Raw genomic sequence first — 7058 nt, 5'->3', positions numbered from 1 at the left:
TAACGTTTGCTATAGTAGGGATGTAGTCCAGGTGAATTAGGCATTTCGGTGCTAACGTTTTATCTCACATACAGTTACACTTCGAAAGTGAAGGTTTAGTAAAAATGGTTGAATCGTGTTTCAGTTAACTGCTCTGATAAACCAATATCAAAATAAATTACAATATGGGGAAATGTTTCAGTTTTATTATAATGAGAAGTTTTGCTTTTGTGTCATATATTAGATTCTACACTCTGTAGGTACATCCAAGCAACAGAATGCTTCAAAACATTATTTTATCAGGTAACTAGTTTAGTGGTCCAATATTTTTTGTGGAGAAAGGTTGGTTGGGTAACATGATCGATTTTTGCTTAAAAAAAACAAAAAAACGATTATTTTGCCAACGTTTCGTTTGTTTCATTTCGTTTTGTGTTAGTGTTGTCACGGAAATTTGGTTGTTGCAATGTTTTTTTTAATATGTATCTAATGTGTAATGGTTTTTAAAATAGTAATATTATCAATACGAAGAAACTACTTTTCGAGCCCTGAAGAAGAATTGAATTAAAAATTCGAAACGTCGCCAAGAATACAATTGTTTTTTTTAAGAAAAACTTGACCCTGATACCCAACAAACCTTTCTTCAGAAAAATTATTTAATCATTTTATTATTTAACTATTTTTATACATATTTCAAGGATTATATGAACTTCTATTTTTTATCCATAGCATAGTGACGTAATCACCTAGACAAGGCTACTTGTACAGAGTCGCACTGAGGAACGACCGATTTTTTTTTAATAATATGCGGCTGGTTATAGAAAGGTTTTAGATGGAGTGTAGGGACACTAATAAGTTGTTTCTTCAATCGTATCAGTACATGACATTTTGAAAATTTCAAACTTTATAATACCGTATATGTACACTCCTCGGCCGCTAAAAATTAAGTGACCACTCCGACACTGTAACAATGAATTCCGCCAGCCAATTGCAGTAAAATCTGAATGGCCAGCGTAAGGAGGCTTGTTTATTTTAACCAATAGATGCAAATGCGCATGGTGATCATACTCTGATCACCCCTCTATCATTGTTTGGGTTGTGTTTTTTTGTTGGATGGATATAGTTTGTCTAATTTCAATACAAATTCAATTCTGGATTGTTTCTGTTGATAATAATCAATGAAAATTATTGATTATTCAAGGGTTATATTCCGGTTCAAATATGTATAAATCTACAATTTATTGTTGCTTTATTTACTGAAAAACTATCAATACTTTAAAAATACAAATAAAGGATTCTGAAAGAGAGGAAAATTTACAAGGAAAAAGTGCCAAGTCTCTGTGCTCTACATTATTTATAATTTTAATTCAATGCCGAAAATAGTGCTCTGGGCGGCATGATTATATCGCCGCTGAAGACAGTATAACATGAAATATTTTCATAGTTTTAGAATTTGACATAATTTTTCATATTGATTTTTCAAAAAGTTATACAATTGTGAACCAATAAATTTTTCCGACCTCCGTTTTCATAAATGGCGACATAAAAGTTCAAAATGATAGGCTTAAAGAATATTTTCTTCTTGGAGCTCTTCTCATATAGGTACACAACCTGTTAAATCGAGGAAGAGACTTGAGAATTCTTACAACCTGCGCGTTCCCTGACAGATTATGCATAAGGACAAAAGAGGATGAAACTAGCGGTCATCAAGAAGTAGAATTGCACACACTGTACTTATTGCCACAATCGACTTCAATAACTGGCCGTAGTGAGAAAACTGGCAACACCGCACAGCCATGAGTTGGAGCTCTTACAAAGGAGATAGCAAAGGGTGTGTAATATTCACTTTATGAAAGTTTTTGACGAAATTATAAAAATTCTAATTCGTAGAGAAACGAACAAATATAATGTGCTGCCTAAAACGTTCAACTGGGCTAAAAAACAATCATTCTGCCAAGATGAAAATAAAGATCATTTATTATAATTATTATAATTATCATTTCCTTGGTATGAAAAACACTTAACCAGTTTGGTTTTTAATAATAGTTCTCCTATTTGCAATTATAAACTTTATACATTTTCGGTGATAAAATGAAACGTATAGATGAGCCCTGATTCAAGTTTCAGTGATGAAAAAAAAATCATAAATCAGGTTCATTGTGAATTCTGTCAAACTGATTTCTTTATATTAGTACCCGTTTGTTTAAGTGAGAGTAATGAAAAAATGTGCGTATATGAAAACTGAAATAAAAGTTTGTTTCACTATTGAACCAGTCATACAAGTGAATTGACTTCTGTATTTTCATGGTATAGTTCAGTAGTTGTTTCTTATAGTTTTCAAAGAGTCATAAGAAAGAAATAGAGAATTTTCATTTTCTAATGATTTCTGCAATTTGTTTCAATTTGACATACTTTTGAATATACTTTGATTAAGTCTACAATTATCAGTTCGTTTTAGTGATGAAATGTTAGTCAAGTCATTATTTTATTATGAACAATACCTATAATTTGAAATGAATCTAAGATTCGCTGAAAATAAATATTGGTAACAACAATTATTTTCATTATTCATCTAACTGTTTATTGAGTTGAAAATTTTAAATAAATGGCTATCATTTTTTAAGGAATTAAAATTTCAGAAAAACCATATGTATCATTTTTTTTTATTTTTCATAACATAGTTATTACAGATACAATGAAAATTATAGATTTTTTACATTTTCGTATTTTTTTAGCACTTATAACTTGTTAAATAATGCAAATAGGGTAATTGACCACCAAAACATCTTTAGGAAAAAAGATATTTGGCTTTCTACTCCTCTATCTTCACACAAAAAATGTGGGAAACTTTCGGAAAAAGCAGTTTGGTATCAGAGTGAAGTCTTCACAAAGATGTATAGATCATGCATCAAGTACACACTGGTAGGAGAATCCCTATCGAAACAATTAATTTCACATAACCATTGAATTACACGGACGAAAAAGTACCTTCGAGACAGCTAATTGTATATGAACATTGAATTTGAACTATTGTATTTGAACTATCAGACAGAAAACAAATAGTGGCACAAGGAACACGTAGAAACGAAGGATGGCAAGTCCGGAAGCTTGTTAGAGAGAAATTCGGGAGAATAACAGTTGTTTCTCAAAACATCACACCAGCGTCAGGAGAAGCATTCTCCATCATCTTTAAATCTATATCTGATCAAATAATGCCCAAGAGGAGTTATACAAAAAATCTAAGCCCTGTATTTTGGGGAAATGCGGAGATATAAGTAATCGCAAAAAGAAAAAGACGAAAGTATGCGACAAGAGAAATATGCCGGCCAAGATCCAACGCCTACTGGAAGAATACAAACAGATCAAGAAGTTCCTTCAACAGAGTATCAAAAAATCCAAGCGACAATGCTAGAAAACGGCATACAACAATGTAGAGTATAATATCTATGGATATGGGTAGAAAATCGTGAAGATAAGTCTGATAGGCTACCTACCAAGAATATAAATGACAATGATAACCGTACAAATAGTTGTAAATCACATATTCCCGGTATATGATGAGGTGAACTTTACATGTGATTACAATAGTCTTCAGCTTCATTGAAGTGAATAAGCTACGGACTGGACTGCCCAACTGAAGTTAAAAATCAACAATGCTCCTAGTATTTTCGGTGGGATATTCACCAGAAATACTGAAATATTTGGCAGCAAATAAAAAAAGAATACTTACTTGCAGTCTACAACAACCTGACAAGACAAATTGAATTCTGCAGAATGGAAACTAGCAAAATTTCTGAAACAAAGAGATAGGCCGATATATGACCCAAGTGCATTCAGACCAATATGCCTTCTAGACGCATAGAGGAAGTTATACCAAAGTTATACACCAAGTTATACAAAGAAAGTTATACACCAAACAGTCGATGCAATTAATGATGTACTGCAAATTGTAAGACGTGTTCAAGAAGATTTCACCCACGCACATCGAAGACTGTGTGCAGCAATAACTCCGAATATTGAAAACGCCTTTAACAGTGCCAACTGCGGATAATTGTCTCATCATTGCGTTTTATCTCTCCGATAGAGAAATTTTAATGGAGGCTGAAAACAAGTCCAAAGCTGAGAATATCAACAGTGGGGTGCCACAATGGTCAGTCTTCGGCTCGACTCTATGGAATGTTATGTATGATGGATTGCTGAGAGTGGAAATGCCAATGAGAATCACATTGATTAATTTGCTTTTTTAAGGACATATCCATCACACTAGTTGAACAGAGTGAATATATATTGAGAGACTAAGCAAATATTACGATTCATCGTGTATTTAATAAATTGCCTCGAACTGAATAAACTCAAACTGACACTGAAATAACACGAAAAGTTAACACATTCGTGGAATGCCATCTGTTGCAATTATGTGAACTACAAACTATGAGTTATGAAAATTATCTGCTTGGCGTGCCACTCATCACTGTGACTGTGTAAGTCTGTTGGCTACTCAGCCAGTCAAAATAATATGTCTTTTTCTTTCCACTGTACGTTTATTACACTGGTCAACAAAATTCCTGTCTTCTTTTTTTCACTATTATGGGGTATTTTAATGACCCTGACTATGAAAAAAAAACTGGTGAGAGATCGCTAACAGTTTTACTTTTCAAAATAGAGACTTTTACTATTTTGACTAAAAAATACAAGAAAACTATACTTATGTTAAGAAATTTCTATTCGTCACAACAAATTGATCTTTCATAAGATTTCCTTGAATTAATTAGTTCAGGTAGATCTCGTTGCAAACTCCGTAGTCTGCCATCATATGTAAATTCCGCCTTTCCTGATAATGCTTTTCCATTGTCCGAGTATTTTGATGTAAAATCTGTCGATTTTAATGAGTAGCACGGTAAAATCGACAGATTTTAATGAGTAGCACCCTAGCTCTTGTGAGTTCTATAGCATACGACATGGTCGTAAGATTTCTTGCTACCTAGGAAATTACTCATAACTAAAACAAATGAGTTCCAAGCATTGGATTCGACTCCAGTGATTGATTTGACAAAATTATGATCTTTCATGAGTTCTCTAATCTGTGGTCCATCAAAAATACCGTACTCAATATAGGAAACTTGTGTGATAAACAATTGATACATTCGCCACTTCTGTCATAAACTGTTTTATTATGCCGAGTTTAATATGAAGTGGCTGAAGTATGACGCGATCTCGTTTATAAAATTTTTTGTGCCCACTTTCAGTTCTTCCCGCAAAGACTAAACTTTTTTGTAACTGGTGTTGCTAGTCACGACTGTTCCAGAGACAAATGAAAGAAGGGAACTTTGCAGCGGTGGCTCGTCAGAGGAGGCAAGGGAGGCTTAGCCTCCCCATAAAATTTGAGGCTATTCATCGCAATAAATTAAAAGATATTGACAAATAATCATGATTATTTTTTTCTAGAAATGCTTGGGTATCATTACTTTATCATTAATTTTAAATATAAATACATAATATGCCCAAAAAACACTATCACTCACTACGTAGTACGTACCACACTGTATCCTGCATCAACAAAACTCAAACGCACCGCCCATGAACGAATAACAAATAAACCATCAACCCGAAATAATAAATGCCATACGTTGCAAGGGAGCCAAGCCTCCGACCACTTTAAAAAACACAGGCTCCACGAGACCGATCCAACCAGTGACATACGTCCCGATTTGTAATTTCAGTTGCAGAAATTATAGCGTTAGAGGAGGCTAGTCTCCAGTTGCTCTCCGTTAGTGTATTACTGCGTTTGTTTTTTATTTAATTATTTGGACGGGATGCCGTGACGGACCGGGAGTGAAAAATATTTCGGTGAATTGTTTTAGTGTTTTTGATAATATTTGTGTATTATAGCAGTGCTCTTTGGTAATATGTTTAATGTGTTTTTAAAGTGTTTTCTTTCAATTTCAAGATGTTTTCAGGTTTTCACTTTTCGGTAAGTTTTTTTTTTCATTTATTATGGAAAAGTTGTACTAAATTAAAAAATCTAACGATTTTGGTGGCTTTATCTTATGATAATAAATTTTACATTATTAAAACTCTGGGAAGGCCTCAACCAAATTTGATTTCAATTAAAGCGTCAGATAATCGACACAATCGAGGATATAATATTAGTTGGTACGATAAATACGATTGGTTAACCGGCTCCATTAAACGAGAAAAACTTTTTTGTTGGCCCTGTGTTTTATTTTCCGTACAAACCGAATACCAAACGTGGTCTAAAATAGGATACTTCGATTTAAAAAATTAACCTCGTTCTACAGAAAGACATTTTAAATCTAAGGAGCATATATTTTCGTCTTTTGAATTAAAATTGTTTAGCAAAAAGAGGCCATAATTTCTTTCAATAATCAGGTTAGGGAAAATCGGTGGAATTTAAAAAGATATGGATATTACGATTTATTTGAGTTCCCAAGAATTAGCTTTTCGCGGACACAATGAAACCGAAGATTTGATTAATCGCGGCAATTACAAGGAACTTTTAATGTTATGGGGCAAATATGATTCACAATTTGGCACTTTTTTAAACGGTAGTGTTTTTTCGGGCACCTCAAAAATCATCCAAAATGAGCTTATAAACAGTGTTGCATATATTATTAAGGAAAATATTTATAATCAAGAAGATTGAAAGTGTTTCTTTTTTTGCATGGGAAATTGATGAAACTACCGATATTACCTGTACATCACAACTTTCAGTCGTTTTTAGATTTGTCAAAGGTCAAAGATCGTAATGTGGTAGAACGTTTTATGGGTTTTCATGATGTTTCATCTGGGCGCACAGCTGACGATTTGTTTAATTTTTTAATTCGTACGTGTGACCGGTCATGACCGGTCATTTAAATGGTTTTCAAACTAAAATAAAGTCCATAGCTCCTCATGCACTTTTTACGCATTTTCATGCCCATGCCCTAACTTTAGTAATAAGCAAAGCGTGCAAAAACATAAAAATTTTCGCGCCTCCGGAGGGCTTTTCTGTGTACTTACATATAGTCTTTATGACTTTAGCTTCTCCTGTTCTCCAAGGCACGAGCCGTCACTGGAACTTT

Source organism: Leptinotarsa decemlineata, unplaced genomic scaffold (genome assembly GCF_025532065.1).
Source record: "Leptinotarsa decemlineata unplaced genomic scaffold, Ldec_3_MD MMD2_tig00003348_RagTag_RagTag, whole genome shotgun sequence".
Taxonomy (NCBI): Eukaryota; Metazoa; Arthropoda; class Insecta; order Coleoptera; family Chrysomelidae; genus Leptinotarsa; species Leptinotarsa decemlineata.
Note: the sequence above shows the minus strand (reverse complement) of the source record.